This window comes from Zootoca vivipara, chromosome 7 (assembly GCF_965207765.1).
Source record: "Zootoca vivipara chromosome 7, rZooViv2.hap1.1, whole genome shotgun sequence".
Taxonomy (NCBI): Eukaryota; Metazoa; Chordata; class Lepidosauria; order Squamata; family Lacertidae; genus Zootoca; species Zootoca vivipara.
The window spans coordinates 5,315,813-5,328,511 of record NC_142590.1 but is presented as its reverse complement, the minus strand read 5'-3'; the positions used below and the strand labels follow the sequence as shown (position 1 = coordinate 5,328,511).

The following is a 12,699-nucleotide window of genomic DNA, read 5'->3' as shown; positions in this document are numbered from 1 at the left end:
GGCAACACAACAAGTTGCGGTTACTCAAAAACAGAAGGAAAAGTTTCCAAACTCTTCCTCATGGTCACACTGCAGGAGGAAGGAGGGAGCACGTGAGCCCAAGGCTAACCTAGGCATGCTCTTGTAGTAATGCTAAAGTAGGGGTGACGAATCACTTCCAGTCAGAAGGGCTGATCCAAGAGACAAACCCTACACTTTCAGCAATAGGATGGGACTGGGATGAACCCATCAATCACCTGTAATCATACCACATCAGACATGAGGAAGATCAGAATGATCTGCCCAAAATGGCCTGGTGGGTCAATTTCAGAGGCCTCACAGCAATAATGAGGCCTTTTGTCAGACTGCTGCCAGCAACTCCCGGCTAGTTGCCCAGGAATGTACAGAGACAAGGGAATGCTTCTTATCGTCCTATTTTTATTCAGTACTAGCGTTGCTGTGGCTCATCCCTGTGACTCTCCCCACCCCACCCCATCCCGACCCATGACCTATCCCAATCCCATCCTCCACCCACCCCCCACCCAGGCAAGCCCGCACCTCCACTCAGCCCAGTCTGCAAACTGCTTTGGAGAGGGAAGCTTTTCTAGCTGCAGTACCAGAGGTGTCGCCGCTACAGGGCGATGTTTTGCAACCTCTGTTCCTGTCTTTCTGGTTTTTCCCAAAAAAAATCCAAAAAAGCATGTTTTTACCTCTAATAGGTGTGACATCTGTACAATCTAAGTTTATACAAACACTCCTGTATTGGATTGCAACGTTGTGTCAAAATTTCAACTCATGCGGTCAAGCACTTTCGGAGTAAGCTGAGAGTGAGCACACACAACCTGGCATTTTACCTTTTTATTTATATAGATTTCCAGAGCGAGGCTATAGAACCCAGCCTCTTGGATAATGGCATTGTCCTGAGTCAGGCACCCCCAAACTTCGGCCCTCCAGATGTTTTGGACTACAATTCCCATCTTCCCCGACCACTGGTCCTGTTAGCTAGGGATCATGGGAGTTGTAGGCTAAAACATCTGGAGGGCCGCAGTTTGGGGATGCCTGTCCTGAGTGAATCTCCACCACCCCCATCTCTCCCACTTCCTCATTCTTCTCCTCCATGGGTGCTGCTACGTCCCCTCTGTCTTTGAGCTCTTTGCTCTCCTACTTTCAGGCTTGCCGGGTTCTGGGAGAGGGGGGTCTGGAATGCTTTCTAAAGACACCGTGTCCATCAGCTGCTTTCTCCTCCTCCTCTCCCATTATTTCCCAACTTTCCCCCTCATCTGCCTCTGAGCTGCGATCTCCCTCACTCCCCTGTCTATACTCTCTTCCTCTTCCTCCTCCCTGGAAGGGTCAGGATGGGGAGGCAGCCTCCACCATTCCTTCTCTGCCCAGGCCCTGACATCTGTGGGCTGGAAGTTCCCCACTATGATTTAGCATTGCATCTGAATAAGCCTGGGGAAAATTTTCAATTAAAAGTTACACTAAAAAAAAACCCCAAACCAGTTCAAATCGCATTGCAGTGGATTATAGAATGTCCAGATTTAGTTACATATTCCAATAGTGACTGCAGAACACAGTGGATTTAATGTGTTGGCAAATAAATAAATCTCTGGTAGAAATGGTAATGTAGTTTAGCACTTAACATCTGCGTGTCAGATTACATTTCAGCTTGATTTTTTCCTTGTGTCAAATATTAAAAACTGATTCTCTTAAGAAATTAAAAAATAAAATTCAGACTATTTTGCAGTCATCTTAATTTTCTGAAGCCAGTACTCCTACATCCTTAGAAGTCAACTGGAAGTTCAACATTTTCATTTTTATCACAGCATTTTGCGGGCTTTTCATTCAGCAGTCTGCCTCATTTCATAATTAATACTAGTACAGTACCTGATAACAGAACAAATGTAAGAGATAACTCAGATCAGGAATACACAAAAGCAGTTGCCAATTGTAAAGGCAAATTTTCTTTCTGGCCACCATTTGCTTCTAGAGGCCCAGAGCAGAGAGACACTGCATCTCCCACCCCAAGTTTTAATGTCTTATACAAATAACTTGTGATGTGAGATTCACACCGCTCACAAGTTTGCATTTGTCTTTAAAATTAGAGAGGAGCAGGAATAACCTCTTTCACTTTTACTGGATGCCTCCAATCCCTGGCATGATAGGAAAGATTGATCCAGTTACTCCTCAGAAGACTAAGGCTGATGAAGGATTAATGTATATATGGCTCACCACCTTCCTCTTTAAAATACTTGAAAAATGTTACATATTTTATTCTACACATTTTTAAACATCAAGAAGGCTAATACAACAGAAATTCTCAGTTTAGAAGCCCAGACTATACAGTACAAATTTTCTCAATAAGTGTGTCTGGCACCTTCATCATACAGCTTTTGGAGAATGCTGAAAACACACCTGACTCTTGCTTTTGACATCTGCAGTGTATATTTTTGGGACACATCTTATTTTTATGGCTGCAGATTGCTTTTAATATTGTGTTTTAATGCTGGGGTGTTAGGGTGAAGGGTGGGTAATAAATAAATAAATTTGTGAACTTACCGCCTTAACTAAGACATTGAAAAACCAAGTAGTATATTAAAATGTCGTTATAATAAACGAGGGCCAAACTAAGATGAATTCAGCCCACACCTTGTCTCTTGCACACTTATAAAGGTAAAGGAGCCCTGGACGGTTAAGTCCAGTCAAAGGCAACTATGGGATTGCAGCGCCCATCTTGCTTTCAGGCCAAAGGAGCCAGCGTTTGTCCACAGACAGCTTTCCGGGTCATGTGGCCAGCAGGACTAAACCGCTTCTGGTGCAACGGCACACCGTGACAGAAACCAGAGTGCATGGAAACACCGTTTACCTTCCCGCCACCTATTTATCTACTTGCACTAGTGTGCTTTCGAACTGCTAGATTGGCAGGAGCTGGCACAGGGCAACGGGGGCTCATTCCATCACGCAGATTCGATCTGCCAACCTTCCGATCAGCAAGTCCAAAAGGCTCAGTGGTGGTCTACACACTTATATCATTTGTTAATTTGGCTCTAAATGCAAACTCCTGGTGGAAAGGCAAATGCAAATTAGAAGGCTGCTCAAGAGCACAGTCCTAAACATTTCTAATAAGAAGTCCCACTTCTTGTGGCTTCAAGTTACAAGGAGATTCCAACTAAACATTCAGGGGGGAAATTCTGACTGTAAATGCTGTTCGGCCGTGGAACAGACTCCCACAAAAGGTTGTGGACTCTCCTTCCTTGGAGGTTGGATGGTCATCTGTCATGGGTGCTTTAGCTGCATTGCAGGGGGTTGGACTAGATGAGTCTTGGGTCTATGATTCTATGAATAGGACTTATTCACATGAAAGTGCCTGAGGCTACAGTCCCATACAGTTACTTGGGAGTAAGCCTCCTTTATCTCAGTGAGGCTCTATTCTGAGTAGGATTACACAAGATTGGACCCATTTAACACCTATCTAGATAATTTAATGTACTACCAGGCATCCCCAAACTGCAGCCTTCCAGATGTTTTGGCCTACAACTCCCATGATCCCAAGCTAACAGGACCAGTGATCGGGGAAGATGGGAATTGTAGTCCAAAACATCTGGAGGGCCTAAGTTTGAAGATGCCTGTATTACTGTATAATCTACTTCAATTCAGCACTAATAAAGGATGCCAGTCTGAGAGCTAATCAGATGGTATGGAAGTTTCTGAATGCATTTTATCTTTATTCCTGGAGTATTTTTTTACAGTTGTAACTCCTTATTGTTGTAAACTGCTTTGAACAGGCTTTGCCTGGAAAAGTGGAATATAAATATTTAAAAGAAAACAGTCAACCTGATAAACTGACAGATAAAAAAAAAATCCAATAAAAAAATTAATGCAGGCACCGCTCCCATTTATGTGTGATTGACTCACACGTGATTGCATACATGCACAGTGCTGGGAAAGAAAAAATAAATTCAAACCAGGAAATGGTGAGAGAGAGTTAGAGTCCTCATGGCTTATGAAGAGACCCTCTCTGGAGCCCAAAGAGGATGTCAAGGAGGGCTTTGTTTAGACTGCTCAGCCTCCCCGCCTAACAGCTGATGTGCAAGGTAGCGCAGCAGCAGCCACTTTTCTGAGTGTCCTCCAGTCTTCAGCCAGCCCCAGAGCTTAAACTCTAGTTGAACAAAAGAGATGTGTGTAGAGAGAGGGCGAGAGAGAACTGGAGAGCAGAAACTGCCCTGAGACCTGGGGGTATAGGGCCATATACAAAATTAATTAATTAGTAAATAATATTAACAATAATTAAAAACTGGGCATTTAGAGAGTTCTCCGCACTTATGCAATTTTTGCTTATATGCGCAGAGGCCCATAACATTAAGTGGGGAGGGATGACTGTACACACAATGCAATCTAAACTTAATTTGCTACTTAAAAGAACATAGAAAGGTAAAGGGACCCCTGACTGCTAGGTCCAGTCGCGGACAACTCTAGGGTTGCGGCGCTCATCTTGCTTTACTAGCCGAAGGAGCCGGCGTACAGCTTGCGGGTCATGTGGCCAGCATGACTAGGCCACTTTTGGTGAACCAGAGTAGCACACGGAAATGCTGTTTACCTTCCCACCGGAGCAGTACCTATTTATCTACTTGCACTTGCTCGAACTGCTTTCGAACTGCTAGGTTGGCAGGAGCTGGGACCGAGCAATGGGAGCTCACCCCGTCGCAGGGATTCGAACCGCCGACCTTCTGATCGTCAAGCCCTAGGCTCTGTGGTTTAACCCACAGGGCCACCTGCATCCCTAAAAGAACATCAAATGCATCAAATGCTGTCTGCAGCTTTCAGATCCCAAGATGAAAGTCTGCAAGTAGCTCTTAGAAATATGAAATAATAAATACATTTTTCAGATTTTTAAAAATCATCAATTTTTAATCATTTTTCAATTTTAAATTTTGTAACTTAACTTTAACATTTAAAGTAAGTCCATCATGTGACATATCATATTAAAGCCTATGAAGTTCTGAAAAGATTGGTATTTTTAGTTTTGAAATGTCTGAATTCTGGGCTCAGCTTTTAAGGATTTTGGCAAGGTAAAAATAATCATTTTACAAAAATTTCAAATGAAAACAGGATGAAATAAAAATTTAGATTTAAACTTAGTTTTGATCCTTCAACAAATGTACAATTTTTAAAGAAAACTGGATGACATGAGGTATGTACACAGCTGTTGAGAATGGGCTGTTCCCCCCCCCCAGCTGTTTTGTAAGTTTATAATCCCCATCTTACATTTTCTATCCCACCTATTTTTCTGAGAAGACTGTAATAAATACAGAATAAAAGCAAATTGTCTCTGAAAAAACACAGTAGACATTAAATAACAGTATACAAACTGTTTCAAAAATTGCAGCAGCACAAAACTCAGCCAGCAAAATTATACAACTAACCACTCTACAGCAAGGTACTCCATAGCGTGCAAGTCACAATAGAAAATGTCCTATCTCCAGTTGACACCGATGTACCTACTGAGGTTTAAAGATCCAAGAATGTGGGGAAGGACATATGCAAAGAGAAAGTTCCTAAACTACCCATGTCCCAATATATTAAGGGCTTTCAGGGCAAGATCAGTAAAAATCACAGAGAAGCAATGTGATAGAATCAAAGCTCCCATCAACATTCTGCACTAACAGAAGTTTAAAAATGCATTTTAATGTCAGATTCAACATACAGCTTGTTATAGCGATCTAATCTAGAAGTCAATACAGAATAAATGACTGCAGCAAGGTCCACCTTTCATCAGGAAGCTGAAGCAGGAAAAAGGCATCCTTTGCCACACATACATCAAACAGGAGCACTGCTTCAAGGAGCATCCCCAAGTACCCACCTGCTCTTTCAGGAGAGTGCAGAATTTGATGTAAACCCAACAGTCCCATCTACCAACAGTACTTCTGTTGTATCAGGCCAATGCCCATCTAGTCCAGCATTCTGTTCTCACAGTGGCCAGCAAGATACCTGTGGGAACCCCAAAAGCAGGACCTGAGCACAAAAGTACTTTCCTCACCTGTGATTCCCAGCAACTGGTACTCAGAAGCCCTGTTGGCTTCTGCCAGCCTTTTCTGCTGTAGTAGCTCCAGACAGAGGCTCCTTAGGGATCTGTGGGGCTTTGGATCCAGTGAATTCAAAGCCTCTGGTGCCCTGCCCCAAAACAATCCATTTCACTGGCAACTGTAAAATATGGTAGTCTTATCACAGCAGAACCCACCCACCAGTGGCATTCTTCCCCATCAGCAAAGAGACATCATTCTAACTCCCAACACCAGTCCCCAGCATCCAGGAGACTAGGACTGTAGCGTAATGAGATTTTAATTTCTCCAGTTTTAAAAAAGTGGGGAGTTGAAAACTGAAGATGATCACCACTGTGATAAGCAAAGGACCATAAGTTTAGAAACCACCACGTTGAGTAGACGTGACCATTATCATACACAAACAACAAAATATCATTTTTAGACTGTAAGAGTGTTTAGTAAATGAACATTACTACTTCATAATGAAGACATAGCAACAAATTTGGATAGTTAAACATCGTAAAATATATAGCAAGAATGGGCAACTAGATTTGTGGGTTATGTTTTTAAAAAAATTGGAAACCAAAGGTGCCCCAACCAAAGTCAGGCACAGATGCAAGATGATGGCTTGGGAAAGGAGTAAATTACCTATTGGTATAATCTAACTATGCATCTAGTTATCACACATCAGGGTCTCTTAACAGCTAAATTCAGGGGAACTGTCTTTGTTCCAACAAGTGGAAGTCAGGAAACTGTACCAATCTACCAAATTTCCAATCTACCTCTTGCCCACCCCTGCTATGCAGTAATGCTGCAATTTATGCACACGCAATTGACAGCAGGTCCTACTGAATTCAGTGGGATTTGATTCTGAGTAAACATGTATAAGAGCAGGTTGCAAGCATCACAGTAATTTGTCCATGAGCCAGGACAAAATTATTGCCAAATATGATAGTAGTGAATGTTATTTCTGGCATGATCAATGAACAAAAATGAGTAGAGCTGCAGCAACCATACTGTTTTGCAATGTAATCACAATTTATATAAATATTACCCAGGGAACGCTCTGCCATACAGCAAGGTGAAAGAACCTACTTAAGGTAACACCAGCACTAACACAAGACCCAGAGAGTGTTCTGTATGGTGACCAACACTTCTAGTATAGTACAGTGGTACCTTGGTTTAAGTACACAATTGGTTCCGGAAGTCCGTACTTAACGTGAAGCGTACTTAACCTGAAGCAAACTTTCCCATCGAAAGTAATGGAAAGTGGATTAATCCGTTCCAGACGGGTCCGCGGGAGTGTACTTAAACTGAAATTACTCAAACCGAAGCGTACTTAAACCGAGGTATGAGTGTACTTAAATTGAAAGTACTCAAACTGAAGCGTACTTAAACCGAGGTATGACAGTACAGTATCTCCTACAAGCAAGCATTTCATCACATGCAATCAAATGCTTCCTTTGGGTACAAGACCCACACAGCCTTAACAGTTGACATTATCTGCTAGCAAAAAGAACTAAAAAACCTGTAGACTAGAACTGCAGCAGGCGCCAGAAGAGGCATGGAGCACTTATCTGCCTCTTCTATTAGCCCAACTGATTTATATGCTACATGTGCAAACGAGGGCTTTGTCTGTTGTGCCTTCAGCATAGAAATGTGATGGGCTAGTAGCAAAGCCAATGATCGCCTTGTCCTTTTGCCACCAGCACCCCCCTTTCTATACTGGACCTGCAGGGAAGAGCTTTATTTTCTGCAGATCTTGCAGGAAAATGCAGAAGTCTGGCAGAGGAGGATTGATCACAGCATCCTCCTCTGCCAGCTTATTTGGTTTATGGGCTGGTCAGAGTAGAAGGGATTTCACTCCCTACAGCCAGCACAGAACCTGAGTGAGCAGGTGGAGGAAGTAAAGAGCAACTTATCTGTCCTTATTCCACCAGGACATAATGTTTTCATACTTGCTAAATATGATGGGGGTTCAATACCAAGTAATGATGGAAGCTGAGCAAGCTAGCAGAGAAAAGGCAGGTTGACCTGTCCCTCAGGCCCTGTCATTCTGTTTACTCACTTGAATGCATTTTTATATATCATTTTAGAATATAATCCTGGGTACGGGGACTATATTGATGCTGATCTTTGTAAGCCATTCTAGAAGGCTTTTCAGCTAAAGAGTGGAGTAAAAATTCCTTAAATAATGAATTCTATGTGTTCTTCATTCTTGATCACCTGTGGCGACCAGGTAAGTAAATACAAATTCCTGTTAATTTTCATGAACAGAATTCACAATGCTCTCTCATAACCAAAACACTATCTGATAGAAGTCAAAATAAATAAATCACAATTTATTCTAACAAAATAATCAGTGTGACAGTTGTGTTTATGAAGAGATGGGTGAGGAATAAACTAAACAGCCTTCATTTTGTGCAATGAAATTTTTCATGGCTTCTTGGTGAACTGTTTGCAGATGTCACTTCCTGCTCAATATCAACTCTCTCCCTGAACACAAAGGTTTGCTTGCTTGATTGTTGGCTTGCTTGAGGTAGCCAAACCAGATTCTTCATTTCCTGGGAAGCAGACTTTTGTCCAATCCTCTGAAACCATGACACTGAAAGTTACATACATGATAAATATACAGAAGGTAGGGGTACTTGTACTCCTCCAGAATTTTTAGAATTACATTTTTGTTCTGTGTTTTTAACGTTTCTTTCCTCCCTTGAGTACAGTAACTACTGCCAGGGATAATGTTCAAAAGATCATGGGGAGGTCAATGTCAGAACCCAAAAAGCTTCAGGGAATGAACATAGAAGCTACATTTAGGGAACAGAGGCACAGAATAAAAGCATGTGTGATCTTTTAACATGTGGGACAGCGCTCTCCCCTAAGAAGTATGGACGTGCGCAATGTGATCCTATCTGTATGTGTGTTTACTTTAGAGTGTGATCCACACACACACTTACTCGGGAGTAAGTACCACTGAACTTAATGGGGGCGCTTCTGAGTAGACATGCATGAAGCTGAGCTGTCAGAGATAATTCCCACCGAGGGTCAATGAGGATCACACCTGGCAAGGGGTTCCACCCACCCCCGCGCACGTCCTAGCCAAGAATACTGGACTGTATATCCACACACACACACACACACACAGAAAACTGGAATGAGTCGAGACCGCGTGTAACCACCGGCCCCCAGAATATTTCCCGGCCTCTTACGAAGCCGCGGGGGCGGAAAGCGCCCGGCAGAAGCCTGAGGCCTAGAGAGGCGGCGACGAAGTGGAGGGGAAATGGTGGAAGAGGCCGCTGGGTCGTCTCGCACGGAGACACCAGCCGCAATGCCAGGTAGAGGCGCCGCCGGCCCGAAGGGAAAGAGAGGAGAAGGCCGCAGCCTCCGCCCTATTGTTCCCCGCCACCCGCCCACCGGGGAGACTCCCGCTTACCTCACGGCGGCGGCGGCGGCAGCTCCTCTCAGCTGCGGGCCACGGACGTGGCCGTCGCGCCCTCCTTCTCCTTGTCCTCCACCAGCAGCAGGAGCCGGGCGGCCGCGGCCTTCCCTTCCGCCCTCCGGCCCTCTGCTGCTGCCACGGCCGCCTCTGCAGCAGGGGCCATCTTGGGTGCCTCTCAGCTCGCCTCAGCAGCAAAGCCCTGCCTCGCCTCCAGGGCCGCCGCTAATGCATCGCTCGCCCGGCAGCCGCCCGCCCCTTCCTGCTCGGCGGCAGAGGGGGCGGAGCGGGCCCAGGCAGGCGCCGCTTCCTTGCCCTCCATTTATAGAATGCGGAAGGTGTAGATATAGAAAGGGGTGTGTGTGTGGATATATATATGCACGCATACAGTATATATAATCTGTGAGGCAGAAGAAACCTTGGTTTATCAGTTGTGGTTCCGAAATCCAAAGATCCGCAACGGTATGTAGCTGAAGACTGGAAGGAAGAGTTGCTATGAAATGCTCTTTATTTTAGAAAACCCCCTTCTACGTAGAGATTAACTTTCAGTGCTTTACTTTCAGGCTGCAATACAGCGCATACTTTCCTGCCACTGGGCCTTGTGAAACCCTGTCAACATGCATGAGCCTGGACTGCAATTCATGTCAAGAGTGTGTATATAGTATAGTATCTACGCCTTTTTTTATTGTACTCGTGTCTGCTGCTGGTAAGTCAACCCAAGTGCAGGATCCTGTAGAAAGGCAGCTTAAAAATAACAGTGGTTGCTGTGTAGGAAAAGACTCAAGGCTCCTGTGGCAAAGATTGATTACATGTGCTGATTCAGGTGCAGAGCCATACTGAACTTATTAAAGGGCCACAAGACTCTTTATTGTTTGTGATAATAACTAGGATGATAGAAGTAAGAACATTGCCAGGTAGCCGATGTGTCACTCTATACCAGGCATAGCCAAAAGGATAAAGCAGCTGCTCTTCATTTCAGATCCCATGGCTCCTAGCATCCCCAGTCTTGAACCATGGCACAAGGATCCACACATTTCTTCTGTCTGAAAGATGTCTTCCCAGCCTGAAATGATATTAAAATGTCAACTAACAGCAACTCTAATTAGCTGCATTTCCTTCTTGAGTACCGTGTGTAAAAGAGACATACATGCTTTGTTTGACAGCTAGCTGCAGTTTCCAAAAGGGGAATAATAGAAACTTCAAAATCACTTCCCTGCTCTGTTTGCTTGCTTTGGAAGTACAGTATACATGAAGCATTAAAAGACAAGTCACAGAAGGTAAAAGCATCTTAAAGCTATGAGACATCAACAGGCCTAGGAGAATAAAAAAGGGCATCACTCTGGAGCCAGCATTCCACAACTGGGTAGCCACCACTGAAAATGCCCTTCTACCTACCATTACCTGGCAGGGCCATTTGATATGAGCTTTGAAGGAGATCCCAACAATTAGACAGGTACATGCGGAAAGAGGTAGTCTATGAAGCACCCTGGTCTCAACTGCAAAGGGCCTTTTCCAGGTCCAATTGAAGGTGTTTGATTTTCCCTCTTTTTTGGCTGTGAGCCAGGGGAGCTGCTTGATCACCAGAGTGGTGTGATTCATACAATCCAGTCTCAGCAGTCTGTTAGCTACTTTCGGAACCAACACAAATTTCCAGAACATTTTAAAAAGCAACAGTGCACATAATACTTTGCAGTAGTCCACAGAGGAGGTTACCAACGCATGAATTGCTGAAGCAAGGCTACTTTGACCATAGCTGGCAAAACTTCCTGAGTTGGAGAAAGGTACTCTGGGTTACAGAGGCGATTTCTGCCCATTACAAAAATGGATGAATGGGCACACCCACCCACCCTCAGGTGATGAACATGATTCTTTAGGGGGAATTACAGCCCTTTAGAACAGGATAAATACCTTTTACCTGGGTAGGCAAACTTCCCACTAAGCAGTGCCTCTGTTCTGTCTGGGTTGAGGGCATGATCAGCCATTGCTGCGGGACCATATTAATGCCTGAGAAAGCTAAGAGGACATACATGGGGACAGAGGGAGGAAAGGAAAGCAAGAAAGGGAACTCATAAAAATACATTGAGGAGTGTGGAGGCAGGGCAGGGTTTGGGAGGTAGCTTTATTGTGCCAATGCAACAGTGCTTTTTCCTAATTGCTTTACAACTATCACCTAGTAAAGGATAGTGCTATGAGTTTGGGGTGTGTGCATCTTAAACTGGGTGCTAGACCCCTCTCATCCCTGGATCTTACAAGTGTTAAAATAATAGCCAGGCTAGCCTTGGGGTGAGGAGTAAGGAGAACAAAGGAAGGGGCTCTGTGATAAATGGCAAATGGGTGGGGCCCCTCCCTCAACTTGCAGACAGCAAGAAGGAATAAAGACAGAGTTGAGAGTAGAGAGCTGTGATGTGACCTAGGAAGGAAGCAGCAAGCTGGAGAGAGAGAGAGAGCAATGTTTGAGAGCAACGTTTGATTCCTTTTTGAATCCAAGGCTGCAGCTATGGGAGAAACAATAAACTTTTGGGGGGTGTTAATGCTGCGAACCCCTTCTCCATCATAGGCTAATGCTGTACTGTATGTATGTGTAAGTAAACCATATATCCTAAAAACAACACAGTTTCTGCTATGCCTCATTTCCAAAAGGAAACATGAACTCTGGGTAAGCGCCCAGAACCCCTGGAATCTTGCACCATTCGGAGATTGGGGTGGCATGCAACAGTATCAATAATTAACACTCCTTCCCTTTTGTGGCAATGGTGGCACCCAGGCTGAGGGTGGCAACCTAGGAAACAAAATATCAAAGCCTAGGTAAGAAACAGCAAAGAAGGTGCAACATGTAATTGCCTGAGGAATCACCCTCCCTGGGAGCAAGTACTTACTGTACCTCTGAACCTGTTAGAGGTAATCTAACATAGGGTATGGTTAGATTACTTGCCATAAATGAAAAGTTGGACTCATGAGAGAGGGTAACTCAGTGTCTAGCTGGTAAGCCAATAAGGGATATAACTTTAGAATGTTTCTATTGGACAAGTTTTCAGGTTGCCTCAACCCACTTGCAAAAGCAATGGGCAATACTGTGGAACCTTGTTTATCAAACGTAATCCATTCCAGAAGACCATTCGACTTCTGAAACGTTCGACAACCAAAGCGCAATGGGTGGTCGGCAAATTCCATTGAGAAAATGGAGAAACGCGCCTTGGAAGCTGTTCAACTTCGGAGGCGCATTTGAAAACTGAAGAATTCACT

At 44.2% G+C, this 12,699-nt stretch overlaps 1 protein-coding gene and 1 long non-coding RNA gene across 4 annotated transcripts in view; one reads left to right on the top strand and one right to left on the bottom strand.

Moving 5' to 3' along the window:
• Positions 1-9,591, bottom strand: part of RC3H1 (ring finger and CCCH-type domains 1) — a 59,969-nt gene extending 50,378 nt beyond the window's left edge. For 2 of the 3 annotated variants that reach the window (XM_035122423.3, XM_035122421.3), the window contains exon 1: positions 9,454-9,591. The gene's annotated coding sequence lies outside the window, so the exon portion shown is untranslated. Of the gene's footprint in view, positions 1-5,839; positions 5,968-9,453 lie in introns of all 3 variants that reach the window. The other variant, XM_088674851.1, reaches the window with a different exon arrangement.
• A 38-nt stretch (positions 9,592-9,629) lies between these two features.
• Positions 9,630-10,558, top strand: LOC118089370 (uncharacterized). Its single transcript, XR_015951227.1, has 3 exons — positions 9,630-9,918; positions 10,020-10,106; positions 10,436-10,558. It is a non-coding gene; the product is annotated as an uncharacterized LOC118089370 (long non-coding RNA).
• The last annotated feature ends 2,141 nt before the right edge of the window (positions 10,559-12,699 follow it).